This window comes from Macrotis lagotis, chromosome X (genome assembly GCF_037893015.1).
Source record: "Macrotis lagotis isolate mMagLag1 chromosome X, bilby.v1.9.chrom.fasta, whole genome shotgun sequence".
In the NCBI taxonomy this organism is placed as follows: Eukaryota; Metazoa; Chordata; class Mammalia; order Peramelemorphia; family Peramelidae; genus Macrotis; species Macrotis lagotis.
The window spans coordinates 447,763,673-447,780,912 of NC_133666.1; the positions used below are offsets into that span (position 1 = coordinate 447,763,673).

Consider the following 17,240-nt stretch of genomic DNA (forward strand, 5'->3'; position numbering starts at 1 on the left):
TATCTATAAGATATATATCCTTGAAAGATAGGACACATAGTTACCAATAGTTACAGCTGTAGATTTGTTCTGGGTACAGAGTTTTAGTCCATATTCAGAAGGACAAATGCCTTTTGGACTTCTAGGTAATTCCTTTCCTCTGAATCTGAAATAAACTGAGTCACTACTCCTATTTAATTAGAATAGCATCTCTTCTTGAGAGATAATCAGGTCTAGGTAAGATCAGTGTTTTTAGGATGTTTCTATTGCATCTGAATTTCTTTAGGGAGGCCGGGATTCCTCAATGGGTAAAATCATTTCTCAGAGCTTAAGTGTTAACCATTACCTACATTCTGACTTTCCAGGAATTCACAGCTAGATGGTGCAGTGGTTAGGAAGACCTGAAGTCACGAGCACCTGAAGTCAGGAGGACCCAAGTTCAAATTTGACCTCAGTCACTAGCTGTGTGACCTTGGGCAAGTCATTTAACTGTTTGCCTTGAATCCATAGCTATATATCTGGTACTGGACCCAGATACCTCTGGAGGAGAATATGAGGCTGGTGATTTACCTCACTTAAATGCAATTCATATGTATGCCATGGCATCCCTCTGTGATGTCATGCTCTTCTTTGAGGCTTGAGGACAAATATCTCATTCTGACTACATGTCTCATTATTCTCTTGTTTTATGTTTTAGATTTTTGCAAGGCAAATGGGGTTAAGTGGCTTGCCCAAGGCCACACAGCTAGGTAATTATTAAGTGTCTGAGACAAGATTTGAACCCAGGTACTCCTTACTATAAGGCTGGTGCTTTATCCACTACGCCACCTAGCTGCCCCTCATTATTCTCTTAAGGAACCCATGCGGCCTCTGTGTCTCAGTGACATTCAATCTCAGTGTCATTCTACATCTTTAGGACTCAAACTAGAATGACTTTCTTCTGAGACAAGAAAAAGTTTGCATTCTGGAAGCTGATGGATACCCTAGAAAATATGATTGGGAGGGGGACAGAAACTCACTATGTTAGAACATATGATAACAAGTCCAGTGGAAGGCAAAGTGGTTACAGCAAAAAAGACTCATGATCAGGTCCTAAAGATAAATCCTGTCTTTACCCTTTCCTAGCTGTGTGAGTTTGGAAGTTGTAACTTTACCAGGTCTAGTTCTGTCATGCAGTGAAGAGTAGTTTAGTTCAATCTAATTCAACCTACTACAAGTCTTTAAGGAGTTAACATTTTATGAGGGGAAAGAGAGTTACATGTAAATAGATAAATATGACTGTTTACAAAGGTTAGTGAAGGTGAAGGTGTGGAAGAAATTCATCCCAGGCATTGGTGACTATGCAAAGCTAGAGTGCTGGGAGCAGCAAATCGGGGAGTTTTGATTGGAAGGAAATAAATTGAAATGTCTAAGAGTACAGGTTAAGGATCAAGATGAGAAATTTGTATTTCATCCTTGAGGCAAGAAAATCCATTGAAAGTTCTTGAGTGGATAAGTTACATAATCAGATTTACACTTTGGGAAACTAATTTTGTTAGTTATGTTAGTGACATATTTAAGAGAAGAGGAAAGCCTGGAGTATAGTTGGAAATTTGTTGCAGTAATCTAGACAAGAGGTGATTTAGGGTCTCAACTGGAACAATAATCATAGCTAATATTTATAGAGTGCTTTAAGGTTTGCAAATTGATTTGCCTATGTTATCTTATTTGTATCTTCATAACAAACTTATTATTAATAATACTATTTTATAGATGAGAAAACTCAAGCCAAGGGTCATACAGTCAGTCCAAGTGTGTAACTTCCTCCACCCTATGTCCTCTCTTATCAAGAGAAAGGGACAAGAATCAAAATTTTGAAAAAAGAATCTCAAAGACTTGGTAACATTGTATTCAGTGAGTGAAGAAGAAAAAAGAATTGAGGATGACTCCAAGGTTTGAAATATGGGTGACCAGAAGGATAATCCTACCTTTACAGATACTTTTCCTTTGGGAGACTCTAACCTTGAGGTACCAATTAGACACTCTAAATCTTGTTCCACCTGGGACATTGTCCCTTTTACCCCAGGCTGGTTAACATTGTTGATTTCCCCTTTTTTTGAATACTAATTTAAAAAATTAATTATAAATATGATTGTATATGTATAACTGTTATCAGATTTACTTGCAGGAGAGAAGTAGGAAAATATAGAACTCAAAAACTTAAAAAAGATGGATGTTGAAAATTATCTTTGCATATAATTGAAAACATAAAATATAATAACATTAAAAAATTAATTTTGCTCTTATGTGTCATTAGGAGATGTCTAGATTTTGATGTGCCCTTTCTAGGCAGGGGGAAAAAAAGTTCTTTATCTTATTTTAAACATGTAAATTTGTCCCAGTTGAAAATGGTCTACATTGTTGAATTCTCACTAAGGTTCAAATTTATGAAAAGAATTTAATGGTAGTCAATGAATTCAGTCCCTCTGCTTTTTTTTTAACCCAGGAAAGCCATTTCTGTGTGTCCATAGGTCTATATGTGTATGTGTCTTGGGTGGGGGTAGGGGGTTCCTCCTTGCCAGGATTGAGAAAAAGTTTAAGATGTAAAGCTATGTGTTTCATCCCCCATATTTCCCTTCTGAGGAGTCATTGAATCAGGGAAATACACAAGGATTAAAAAAAAGGAGAGAAAGTGTTCTCTTTGGGTGGTTTTCTTTTCTCCCTTTGTTCTCTGAATTCTGGATTGACAGATTTTTAATTGGACAATCTAAGTCAATATCAATAGCAACCTCCTCCAGTATGATTTACCCTAAATATAACTGTCACCTCTTTCCAGGTGCTCTTGCTACTGAAGATCTTTCTTGCAACTTTAGGTGGTGCTTTTCCTCTTTTGCTGTACCAGGATGGCACTACCCCTAAACCCTTATGCCCCAGCATAGCTACTGTTGGTAGCAGTATCATAAGCATTGAAGTATCATTTTATAGTCCCTTTAAATAATCTATATCCTCACAGTCAAGGGCACTGGTCAACTGGTTGTAAAATTGTATGACTGCAATATGTCACTAAACAGAATAAGGTATTTTACTAAGTGTTATGAGAGATTTTGTGTCTGTCTAATCTGTTCAATGCAGGGACACAGTTCCATTATTTTATGTCTAAAATTCAGTTTGGGATATGAAATATTCTGTTTGCATGCCTGCTCTGGTGATGAATGAATCCATACAGAATTGCAGAATGTTAGAAGCAGGTGGTGCATTTGAGGTCCTAAGGTCAACCCCTTCTTTTTTTACAAATGAAACAACTGAGGGAGAAGAGACAAGGGACTTTCTGGGAACCCTATGACATTAGAAGTTGGTCAGGACTGGTGACTTTTAGGCTACTTTTTCTTTCCACTACACCATAATTCCTGTGCTGCATAGAAGTCTTTGAGAACTAGTGAAAGTGGCTTAGAAGCAACGATGGGGAACGATCTCATTTTCTTATTTCCCTCTGAAATCATAGTTTAGAGGAGGATCAAAGAAGCAGTCAAAGCTACTCTTCTGCCACCTAGTTAAGATTCTGCTCACTGTTGCTTTGAAAACTGGATCTGATCAATGGCTTGTCTTAATTGATAGCATTTTAATTATTTAAAAGGTCATCTATGGGTGGAAGACTAGAAATGCTGAAGACTGGAAAAGACTAACTTTTGTTCTTGAAAAACAAAATTAAAAAAGTCTAAAGTACAAATGGAAGCTTTCACTACTCAGGTTTTGTGTGCAGAATGAGAGACATGATATGGAGAAAATTTGCCTGTGCATTTCCCATAGAAAGGCAGCTTGGAGGAGTGACTAGAAAGCCTACCTCCAAATCAGAAAGATCCTATATGACCTTTAGCAAATCATTTATCTTCTTTGTGCTCCCAAATTAAAATTATAAGGGAAGAAAAGAAGGCTTAAGTATTTATTAAATCCGTAAGTGCTTTAAAAATATTTTCTCATTTGTTGTCAGCTTATAAATTGCTAGTCTGCTTGGACTTCTCTTTCTCTCCCAACTGCTGTTATGGAAATATTTGTCTTAATCTATAATTTAAAAAAAAGCAAAGATAATTGAAAGCAAAAAAAATGAAAAGAAAAACTCAATTGTAAAGTGGAAATGCTGGAATGTGAGTCAGAGTTCTTGGTACAAATCTCAAATCTGATTTTTCATTGACTGGTTTTCCTATCTATGGGATCTGTGTATGAAGTGGGACTATTATGAGGAAAGGGTCTGAAAAGACAAAATTTTATATAAATATGAGTTATTATGATCATGATCATTATTATTGATACTCTATAGAACCATAAATTTTTGAATTTGGTATGCTCCTTTGGGGCCATAAACCTTCATATAAAACCATTGACCTTCTCTACAAGATTTCCCAAAATTATCATGCAACCTTTATTTGAAGGCCTCCAGTATTAGCAAACACTGTCTACTGATGGATTTCATCACATTTTGACAGCTCTAATGGTTAGGAAACTTCCTAACTATTGAACTTTTCTACCTCCTAATTACTTCCATGAACTGATCTTAGCTCAAATCTTGATCCTTTTTCACAAGACAGTCCTTTAAAATAGATGACAGTAGTAATATCCTATCATCTATTGACTATCTATGTGCATATACATTAATCTCTTTTAAGTCTCAGTTCTCTCACTGTTAATATGGGAAAATTAATATATACATGACCTGCCTCACTGAGTTGTTCTGGATAAGGCGCTCTATAAACTATAAAGCACCATATAAAGGTGAGTTGTTATTCCAACTACTAAGGATGCATCTCTTTATCCATGTTTGGATACCTTCCTCCCAAGATTGTTAGTACCACTCTTAAAAAGGTGATGCCTAGAACTATATATGATACTACTGGTGTGTCCTAACCAGGAAAGAGGGCAATGGGATTTTCAGTTCTCTCACTCCAATAATTATAATTCCTCTGAATACAATCTAATAGTTGCTAGAGTTGTACTTTAACACTTGAGAATTGCAGTTCATAGGAAACTCTGCAGCTTGTTTATGGGAATTGCTTCCTAACTATATCCAAGAAGATAACTAGGTAGTGTTAGTTGTGGGCAGTGCTAGATTAAGTCATGAAGACCTCAATATACTTACCGAATGTGTATCTTTGGGCAAGTCACTTGATCTCTCTTTGCCTCAGTTTCCTCATCTGAAAAGCAGAGATAATAACAGTACTTACCTCTCAAGGTCATGAGGATGAAATGAGTTAATAATTGTCAAGTGCTCAGCACAGGACTTGGCAGACATGTAATTATTGTGTATTATCATATTCTCCCTATTTCAGATATATAATTTATCATCTCTCTGAAAGGCAAGAGGACATAACGGATAGATTGTACCTCTGGGTCAGGTTGACTTGGGTTTAAACCTTTACTGTGACACATACTGGATACTCCAACAGTGGTATTAAACTGAAATAAAAAGAATTGCATTGTAATATGGTGTCAATGCACTAATAGTTTTGTTGGCAACAATGGTCATAAGTTTGTTACCTCTGGAAACCTAGGCAACTATCTGGTTATAAATTTCAATTAAGGTGCCAAGTGAAGGGAATTTTCCTACCTATACCAATGAGATTACAGGTCCAGCCCTTAATTAATCAGTTCAGCATAATCATTATATTTAGATTCCATCTTATGCACTTTAACAGGAGGGGTGGGGAATCTTTTCTGTCAGGGATTTCCTTATTTATGATATCATTTTCAGGCTATTGGCCAAACATTTAATTAATTCATTCCTAAAAACCTAGATTTAAGAGTGCTTTCCATGGGGGGGTGGGGGGAGGGAAGCAAGATTGGGGGGAAAATTGTAAAACTCAAATAATATCTTTAATAAAAATAAATAAAAAAACCCCTAGATTTATTGAATTTCGAGTCCCACTTTTAATTGCCTTAAAAACACAGACCAATAGAGCCTGCAGGCCAAGGATTCCCCATCTCTGTTTCATTCCAGCCATTGAAATGGAGGAATGGTGGTGATCCAAGTTGGTAATTATTCCTCCCAAGGTCAAATCAGTCACAGATTTGATAAGCATCCCATCCAAGTCATGTGTAAACATTAGACCAAAGAGAACCAAGGTCAAAGCCCTGAGGCATTCCCAGAAGCTTCTTTTTAGCCCATCAAAGGCTACTCTTTTGATCCAGTTTCAAAGTCAACTTCGAATCCCCATCATTCCATCTTGAACACATTGATACTTAGAATTTAGAACTAGAAGATACCTGAAACATCATCTTGTCTAAGCTCATTTTATAGTTGAGGAAACTGAGGCCTTGAAAGTATAATTCAGTTGCCTAAGGTCATAAAGGTAACATGATACACATCTGGGATTTATATATAGGTCCTCTACCTTAACATCAAATACACTTTATGTTGCCAGTACCATTTTTACCACTAATGGGGCTTTATCAAATGTCTTACTGAAACCCAGATGTCCATGACATTCCCCTAATCTAGTAACTCTTTCAAAAAAAGGAAATGAGGTTAGTCTTGCATGACTTATACTTAATTAATTCAAGCTTATTTAAGTGGTCACCCCCTAAGTGTTTGTAAATATCCCTTTAATAATCTGTTCTATCGTTTTACCAGGCATAAGCATAAAATTTCACCACCTCTTTACTTGAAAATTGGAATATTTCCTTCTTGCAGCTCAGAAGGCTTTTTCCTATTCAACCTAGTTTCTTAAAACTCACTGACAGTAGTTCAACAATGACACCTGGAAATTCTTCTGGCACCTGAAAATTACTATTTTTTCAGTCTAAGTATGTGAACTCTTGAGAGCAATTATATTATTTTATTGTCTCAACTTATTTTGGTTTTCAATTGTCTTTCCTAGGTTAGACATTCTTCAGCCTATATGGCATGAACTCAAAAGACTTTCACCATACTGGTTTCTCTCCTCTGGATACTCTCCAGTTTATTTTTTCCTCAAAAGTGTGATACCTAGAACTGAATGCAACACTCCAATTGGCACCAAATGGACAAGAGCAATGGAACTATCATCTCATTATGGAAAGCTCTGCCTTTCTAAAGCTATGCAAGATCGTGTTAGCTTTTTTTGACCTATAATAAAAAAATAATAAAAAGAGCTATAATTTATATAATTCTTTCCATATGTCAGAAACTATGTTTTATAAGTTATTTATAAATATCCCGCATTTGATCTTTTCAACAACCTTAGAAGGTAGATACTATGATTATTTTCATTTTATAGTTGAGGAAACAAAAGCAAACAGGGGCTAAGTGACTTGCCCAGGGTCACACAACTAGTAAATGTCTGAGGCCAAAAATGAACTCAGGTCTTCCAGGCTCCAGGCCTGGTATTTCTTCTACTTTATCACCTAATGGACCAGAGACTTGAGTTCAAATCTTGCCAGATGTTTGTTAGCTGTTGAGACTCTGGGCAAATGATTAACCTCATTTGTCTCAATATCCTCATCTGTAAAATGAACTATGATCCTGAACAAGTCACTTAATATTTACGTGTCTTAGTTTCTTCATTTGTAAAATGAGCATCATGATAGTACCTACTTTCCAGGGTTGTGGTAGGGACCAAATCAGTTGATCTTTGGTTAAAAAAAAATCCAAACCACTTAGTATAGTGCCTGACCCATAATGGACACTTCAAATATGCTTCTTTCATTCTTTCATATTGTTCAATTGTGAAGATAGTGTTTTAAGAGAGTAGAAAAATAAGTGCTTAATTGAAAAGAGGAAATAGACTGCAATGCACCTGTGCACCATAATGAATCATCAGAGGGAGTTTTTAATGGGAGAAAAAGAAGAATTAAGTATGTAAATATGAGGGTAGAAAATTAGATGGAGAAAGTGCCAGCAATTTCTTGCTTTTCTTTCTGCATTATCTCTCAACTAGGTTATTGTAAAATATAGATAATGCTTCTTTTTTTCCAGATGTAGGAAAGAAGTTTTTATAGAATTCAATATCATTTCAAAAGAATATAAACTGGGGGGGGGGGAAGCAGCTAGGTGGCATAGTGGATAAAGCACCAGCCCTGGAGTCAGGAGTACCTGGGTTCAAATCCAGTCTCAGACACTTAATAATTACCTAGCTGTGTGGCCTTAGGCAAGCCACTTAACCCCCTTTGCCTTACAAAAAAAAAAAGAATATAAACTCCTTGAGGGCAAAAACCAGCTTTTGGTGGTGGTGGGGTAATCTTAGTGTCCCTAGTATCTAGTTTCAGAATTTTGCACATAGGAAAAACTTTAAAAAATGCTGAATTGAATTTACTTTGAACTAGTATCCTTAGAAATCATTTTTTGTATAAGAATTTTTTCAATTTAAAGTATTCATTGCACTTTAATCATAATAAAATATGGTTTGCATGTACCTGCTTCTGTTGTATTAAAAACAACAAAGACATATTTTGGTTTTAAAAGGTGGTTGAAGCTTTATGAGACAGATATATTCCAACTGTTGAATTCCTCAGAGAGTTCTACTACTGCAGAACAGACATTCCAGAATCATAGAAAAAACATAGAATTTTAGAGCTAAAAAGGATCTTAGAGAATATCTGAGTCAGTACCCTATTTTTATGGCATAGGAAATGGAAAATACCCTTCTGGGAGCCATGCCTAATAGTTGTTCTTCTTGCACCTCTTGTAAGAAAAAACATTGTCCCATGAACTCAAAATTGATTTTCCCATAGGTATGTGGTGGTTTCAGGTGACCCTATAAAAGCCATTTTAATCCCTAATGGACCTGAAGAATATAACTATTCTAGAAGCATACTCCAGTTGCTCTGATATGTACCATTTCCCAATAATTAAACTCCACTATGAAGCAATGAAGGCCTGAAGTGACAAAGTTGAAGAATTTAGACTACAATCTAGGGAATAATGAAGAATTCTATAATACTTTTCAAAATTATGATTCTATACAGAGAGCAGTAAGCCTTGAATTGAGTGCAGGACAAAAGGCAATATTCTTTAATAGTGGCATAAATAGATGCTAAAAAGGGGGTATATATATATATATATATATATATATATATATATATATATATATATATATATATATATCTTTTTGGCTATTTGAGGCTTCTCTTTTTTGCCAGTACAGTTTTTCTAAATAATGATTTGCCTCACATTTTGTTTCTAAGATCACTTTCATTGCTAGTACTGAAATAAGACTTATGGAATATTGATGAGAATTTCAAGGAATTCATCAGTCTCAGAAGAAGGCCAAAACTTATTCTCAATTGTATGGTGTTCTAGAAGTATCCCAGACAGCATCCTCTTCTAAATTTGTCTTACTAATTCAAAGCAAAAAAAGTGTTCAGAGCAATGTAATTCTATGTCATACTCATTTCCCCTCTTTTTTTTTTTGCTTTCACTAAAGGTAATGATTTATGCAGTATGGGTGAATAAACCACTGACTCAGCAGTAGCTTTTGTCTGATTTGTCAGACCCTGTTACTATTTTATGTTGGGTAAAAGTGGAAGAAAGCAATAAAAATATGCATATTAGCATGAATAAGCCTATTCTCTCCTTCCCCATGCAGTACACATAATAAGGAGTATCCAGGCTCCAGGAGTTTATGAAAGATATTGCCACAGATATTGCCTCAGGTGTGGGCTAAGATGTTTCTTTTGGATCCTGCCTCCTAGATTTCTACTGAAAGTTGAGGGCATGCTGATAAATTAGTGGTGGCATTGGGAATTAGTTCAACTATTCTGGAATACAATTTGAAATTATACTAAGAAAGTGACTGAAATGGCCCTACCTATAAAATGTCCTACATGTGAGACATATCCAGAAAGCAATCAAAGTGTTTACACCGACACGTTTTAAAGGAGCAAAGTCCAGAGGCAAAGCAGATAATATACAGTTGAGAAATGGTTACATGAATTGTGACATATAAATGTAATGGAATATTATTAATCTGGTGAAATTATAAAAAATGATGAATATGAAGAATTTAGGGACACATGGGAAGACATGAAATGATGCAGTATACTAAACAGAACTAAAAAACATACACAAGGATTATAGCAATGTAAATGGGGAAGATAATATTAACAAAAATGAAACCAATTTCTATGTAATCTAAAGATACCATCTGGCTATGAAAAAGTGATACGAAAATGGACCTTTGCAGAAGTATGTATATGGGAGTAGAACATTGCAACTGGTGTGGTGCTTAGTTTTAATGAGCCATATGAACAATTTGAAAATATGGAGGTCATCAAAATCTTACAGAGTCAGTGATTAGAGCAGGGGAAAATCCAAGTGACATCTAGCCCAATCCAATCATTGTGCAGGTTAATGATGGACTTCAAGAGAATGAATGTAGTTGCACTCTTTTCAGAATTTGTAGAGTTACATGATGCTGGAGAACTATAAGAATATGATCTATGTAGAACTTGTAATTTCCAAACTATATGATCTACCAGTGAGAGCCAAGTGAAAAGTCTTGTATGTCAGCGGGAGATGCCCCAAGAAGCACTTGTCCACTTACACTGTTCTGGCTTCTTTGGTTTGAAGTCACAGCTAAAATCCCACTTTCTGCAATAAACTTTTCCTTGCTCCCCTTAATGCTAGTGTCTTTCCTCTCAGATTATCCCTAATAATACCCTGCATAGAGCATATTTCAACACAGTTATATGTATGTCTATCCCATTAAATCTTAAGCTTCTTGTTTTTTGATTCCTACATTGAAATTATTGTTGACTTGACTTGATTAATCAAGTTGTCCGAGGTCATTCAGGTAGAGAGATCCAGGATCGGAACCTAGGCATTCTGTCCCTAAATCTATCATTCTTTAAATATATATATATATTATTTCTTTTTCCAACTACATGCATCGGTAGTTTTTACTACTCAATTTTTGGGGCAAGATTTTGAGTTTTACAGTTTTTCTCCCTTCTCCCTTCCAGCCCCCCTCTCCCTGACAGAAAGCAACCTCATATAGGTTCTAAAATATTGATCATGTTGTGAGAGAAGAATCAGATCCAAATGGAAGAAAGGAAAATATTAGGAAAAAAATGACAGTGCATTAAGACAACTTAAAAAAATTGAAGATAATAAACTTAAGTTTTCATTTAAATTCCACAGTTCCTTCTCTGGTTATGGATGGTATTTCCATTTTTTAAAAAAAAATTATTTATTTAAGGCAATGGGGTCAAGTAACTTGCACAAGGTCACACAGCTAGGTAATTATTAAGTGTCTGAGGTTGGATTTGAACTCAGATCCTCCTGACTCCAGGGCCAGTGCTCTTTCCACTGTGCCATCCTACCTGCCCCATGGATGGTATTTTCTATCACAAGCCTCTTAAAATTGTCTTGTTTATTGTACTGCTGAAATGAACAGTCTATCATGATTGATCATTACCTTAAATAATGAGGTTCCTGTTAATGTGCATATTCTTCTGGTTCTGCTCATTTCACTCAGCATCAATTCATGCAAGTCTTTCCAGGATTTTCTAAAATCCTATCCCTCATGATTTCTTATAGAACAATAATGTTCCATCATATACATATACCAATTTCTTTAGCCATTCTACAATTGATGGATATTTCAATTTCCAATTCTTTGCTACTATGAAGAGCACTGCTATGAATATTTTTGTACATGTGGGATAGATCTAGTAGTGGTATTGCTGTATCAAAGGGCATACATAGTTTCATTACCCTTTGGGCATAGTTCCAAATTGCTCTCCAGAATTGGATCAGTTCACAACTCCACCAACATTGCATTAGTGACCCAGTTTTCCCACATCCCCTCTAATACTGACCATTTTCCTTTCTAGTCATATTGGTCAATCTGAGAGGTATGAGATATTACAATTTGCATTCCTCTAATCAATAATGTAAATATGTCATTATCCTATATCATAATATCTAATTAGATATACATACTTTAATCATGGGAATTTAAAAATACAGAATTTGGAAGGAAATAGTTTGGCCAAGAGTTAAAGCAAATGAAGGGAAAGTGTGAGATCATAGTAGGAATTCTCACAAATACCTTTGGAACACAGATCAGGAATTCATACTCTGCTTGGGTGGAGGTTGACAAACAGAACCACTAATGGTCAAAGCCAGTACATGCCAAACCTCTCATATCAGCATATTAGTGATAGGGTTGGGAGAGAAAACTGTTATGGTCAGTGAAATAGTTTTGAAGTTTTGGGTATTTTAAATAGTTTTTCCACTAATCATTACAGAGGCTTAAAGTAACTTCAGTGAATTCAGACAAATAGATTCTTGTGCTAGGACAAATATGTAAATGTGGTCTAGACTAAATTTGGAATCTGACATCCATGAGCTTTTGTTGTATGAACTGAGAAAGTCTTTTCACTTTCTGATGAGGTTTGGGATTAGAAAGGGTTCTTTCTAGTTCTAAATCTATAAGCCAGTGAGGTGAAAAGGTGAAGTATTAGTGTAATATTGGGGTGTTAAATCTGGGGGCAGTCACAGGATAATCATTAACCCCCTTCCTCCAGCAATCTTGCTGAAAACCATGACCACTGAGATCCAGTGAGAGGACCACCTCTCTTCTCTGTTGACTGAGATCTTTGTATTATTTATCAATTACCCCCTTTCTTGGAGATTCTATTTTTTTCCCTGACCCCTATTTACTAATTTCTTTATGAAGGAACAGCTAAATGATCTAGTGGATAAAGTGCCAGGCCTAGAGTCAAGAAGATCCATCTTTCTGAGTTCTAGTCTAGCCTTAGACACATACTAGATATGTGACCCTGGACAAGTTACTTAACCCTCTTTGCCTTAGTTTCCTCATCTGTAAAATGAACTGGAGAAGGAAAAGGCAAACCATTCTGGTTATCTTTGTCAAGAAAACACTAAATGAGTCAGACACAACTGAAAAATGACTAAACACTTCTTTTATAAGTAGACCCCTTGAATTCAAATTAAACTTTTTCTTTTGTGAACTAAATACTTCTGGAAAAACAAAACCTATTGCTCTCTATATGACAATTTTATCTCTGTGTGTTTGTGTGTGAAGATTTTTGAGTTCCAGGGGTTTCTGGAATAGACTAGATGCTTCGTGAGAAATGATGAAGGCCTGAGTTAACGCAGAAGAGAGAAAAATAGATGCAAGAGATATTAAGGAGGAAGAACTGACAAGACTTGACAACTCATGATAGGTGAGAGAGAAAAGAATCAAGCATGACCTATAGACTATAGGCTTGGGCGATTCGAAGAACGTTAGATCCTCTCACAGAAACAATGAACCTGAAAAGGGGGAAATAGCATAATTGCTGCATTATCAACTTTCTGCTTTCAGATTCCCAAGTTCTTTTCATTTTCCTCCTCCTCCTCCTCCTCCTCCTCCTCAGGTGAAGTTACCCAAGTTCAAAATTTATAAAATACCTTACACATAAAGAATATTTTCCCTCACACCCTGAAGCCCTCCCCTCATACACTATAAAGCCATTGTAATCCTGGACATACATTAAATATCAGACAGTGAGGAAATTATTTAAATTTTCTGAGCCTCAGTTACCTCATCTGTATGTTGGCAATATATTCATTGCCAACCCTAAAGGGTTGTTGTGAGGAAAACACTTTATTATGACTAAAACCATTGATCTCACCTGAATTTACTTGATGTTAGGGTGCTGACTAACCCCCAAAGGTAATTTTCTTTTTTGTATTATTATGCCCTGAGAAACCTCCAAATATGCTCACACCTCAGCTTCCACAAATATAACATGTCCTCCAGTTCCCAAACAAGCACTCAAAATTAGATGCCAATTAAGACTATTTCACTATACAGAACATATAGAAGGTACAATAGACTTGCAGAAGCACAAGACTAGATTTAAAAACAGAAATATATTGCTGTCATAATATGTCCAAGTTCCTTTTGGAAAGAACTGAAAAGTAAGGTTGTAATCTGAATCATTTGCCATCCCAATGAACTTCTCTCCCCTGAGATTCTATGTAGACTCTCCTACATTGATAGTGGCACACTATGGTTTGAACTCCTCCGGGAAGCTGACTACTTTTTGAATTAAGAACATGCATTTCAGATGTTCCATTATATACTCTCCTTCTTTCCCTTTCTTTTATTCTCTGTTTTTCCCCTTCCTTCATTCCTACCTTTCTCCTCCTTCCCTTTTTCTTCTCTTTTCTTCCTTTCCTTTTTTTCCATGTCTTCTTGCACAAAATGACTAATGTGGAAATGTTTACAGTATTTGTTCATTATAACCTATATAAGACTTTTTCAGGGAGGCAGAAGAGAATTGAGGGAATAGAAATTGGAACTTAATATATTAAAAAAAACTCAATGTTTAAAAAATATATGTAATTTGGGGAAAATAAAATATTTTTAAAAATAGAAAATTAGCTATTATATATACATATATGGAATATTAATAGTGCCATTAATATAGTTTGAAATGTTGAGGTTGAGTTGTAGTATGATGGGATAATTCTAAAGCAAAATTTGGGAGGAAAAGGTAAAAAATTGAGCAATTACAAAAATGAAAGATCTAAAACAATGTGAGTAGAGGGTTGTTATATGGGAACTAAACTCTCATCTGAGTTGAAAAGGAAACAATTATACATCTGGCAGGGTGTAGAACATGTAGACATAAGAAAACTGGGGGTCAGGGTGGGAGAAGGACTTTTAGAGGAGTTATGGTTTGAAATTGGGGATTGGGAAGAAGAAATGGGGGAATTCTTTGAAGGGTAAGTAAAAGGGTGGGTAAGCGGATGAGGGGGAGAAGATCTGAAAACTGCAACAAGGTAAAAAGACTGAGAAAAAATAGTAAAAATAAGAGGTAAATTCACAAATAGTAATTGTAACTTCCAATGTGAATAAGTTGTTGATAGCATCTTTTTTTTTTGTGATAGCAAGAAAACCGAAAATTGTATTAATGGGGAAATCACTTGGGGAAATCGATTGAGGAATGGCTGAAAAAGTTGTGGTGTATTAATTATGATGGAGCACTACTGTACTATAAGAAATGATGAACTTAATCTTAGTTGCACATGGACTCACACAAAATGAAGAGTGAAGTGAACAACAGAATCAGAAGAACATTGTTCTCCAGGAACAGCAATTTTGTTTTAAGAGTGGCTTTGACTTAGATTAAACCAACACCTCACACCCCATACCAAGATAAGATCAAAATGGATACAGGATTTAGACATAAAAAGCAATATTATAAACAAACTAGAAGATCAAGGAGTAGTTTACCTGTCAGATCTATGGAAAGGGAAGCAGTTTATGACTAAGGAAGAGATGGAGAACATCACTAAAAACAAATTAGATGATTTTAATTATGTTAAATTAAGAAGCTTTTGCACAGACAAAACCTCTGTAACCGAGATCAAAAGAAAGGCAGTAAACTGGGAAATAGTGTTTACAACTAATGTTTCTGACAAAGTACTCTTTTCTAAAATATACAGAGAACTGAGTCAAATTTAAAAAAAAGTCATTTCCCAATTGACAAATGGTCAAAGGATATACAAAGGCAATTTACAGATGAGATCAAAGCAATCCATAGTCATATGAAAAATTGTTCTAAATCATTACTTAGAGAAATGCAAATTAAAGTTTCTCTGAGGTACCACCTCACACCTCTCAGACTTGCCAGCATGATCAGAAAGGACAATGATTATTGTTGGAAGAGTTATTGGAAATCTGGGACACTAATACATTATTGATGGACCTGTGAACTCATCCAACCTTTCTGGAGAGCAATTTGGAACTACGCCCAAAGGGCAACAAAAATGTGCATACCCTTTGATCCAGCAATGCTACTACTGGGTCTATACCCTGAAGAGATGATGAAAAAAGGGTAAAAACATCACTCGTTCAAAAATATTTATGACAGCTTTGTTTGTGGTGGCAAAGAATTGGAAATCAAGTAAATGTCCTTCAATTGGGAAATAACTTAGTAAATTGTGGTATATGTATGTCATGGAATACTATTGTTTTATTAGAAACCAGGAGGGAGGGGAATTCAGGGAAGCCTGGAGGGATTTGCATGAACGGATGCTGAGTGAGATGAGCCGAACCAGAGAAACGTTGTACACTCTAACAGCAACATGGGGGTGATGATCAACCTTGATGGACTTATTTCATCAGTGCAGCAATCAGGGACAATTTGGGGCTGTCTTCGAAGGAGAATACCATCTATATCCAGAGAAAGAACTGTGGAGTTTGAAGACCAAGGACTATTACCTTTAATTTAGAAAAAAAAAAAAACTGATATCTTATTGTCTGATCTTGCTGTCTCTTATACTTTATGGTTCTTCCTTAAGGATATGATTTCTCATCACATTCAATTTGGATCAATGTATACAATGGAAACAATGTAAAGACTGGCAAATTGCTTTCTGTGGTGGGTGGGGGGAGGGAAGTAAGATTAGGGGGAAAATTGTAAAACTCCAAATAAAATCTTTATAATTCAAAAAATGGGGGTGGCTAGGTGACACAGTAGATAGAGCACTGGCCCTGGAGTCAGGAGTCCCTGAGTTCAAATCTGGCCTCAGACACTTAATTACCTAGCTGTGTGGCCTTGGGCAAGCCACTTAACCCCATTGCCTTGCAAAAAAAATCCCTTTAAAAAAACGACTTTAAACAGCTAAGTATTTTGACTATCATAGAAATTAAAAATAAAGGATTATGTATGAAAGATGTTATCTGTATCCAGAGAATTGTTAACATTTGTTTATATGTCATATATATACATGCAAAGTATGTGTAAGTATATATGTGTGTGTGTGTGTGTTTCTAATGTAGCCATCTCTAGGCAGGAGGAGGGTAAAAGGAAAAGAAAGAAATTTGTATGTTAACTTTATTGTATATTTGGAGGGAACAGCTTGGTGGATTTGCAGCTTCATGCACAGTCATCCTTAATTTTATTGTTCATGGAAGTACTGGTTTTGTTTTGTCAATTGAAACTAAAATTTTAAAAATACAAAAAATTCAGATATAGTAAAAAATTCTTTGGTTGATATGTATTTTAGTTCAAATTTCCTTATTATGCAAAACTGATTAGGAGGATAGATTATTCAATGATGATATCTAGTAAATCAAGATGTTATCTCCTATACACAGGATGGAAAATTTCAGAAATGATGTCCATGAGCTCTTTTATTGGATCTGCTTGGACAAGCATATATTTGCTTTTGTCATGTACTTCTGTAGGAACTTTTGATTTGCCATCACTGACTCCACTACAGTCATCTCTTGGGTTAGTTGAGTGCCTTATCAAGATCTGTATTCTTAGGCTCTAAGGCAAATCAACCA

The 17,240-nt window shown here is 35.6% G+C and overlaps 1 long non-coding RNA gene across 1 annotated transcript in view; it reads right to left on the reverse strand.

Annotated features, from left to right (window-relative positions):
• The window catches only part of LOC141501421 (uncharacterized), a 38,136-nt gene that overhangs the window by 10,218 nt on the left and 10,678 nt on the right, over positions 1-17,240 (reverse strand). Inside the window, exon 2 of the long non-coding RNA XR_012472233.1 lies at positions 5,090-5,144. This is a non-coding gene — a long non-coding RNA (uncharacterized LOC141501421). The remainder of the gene's footprint in view (positions 1-5,089; positions 5,145-17,240) is intronic.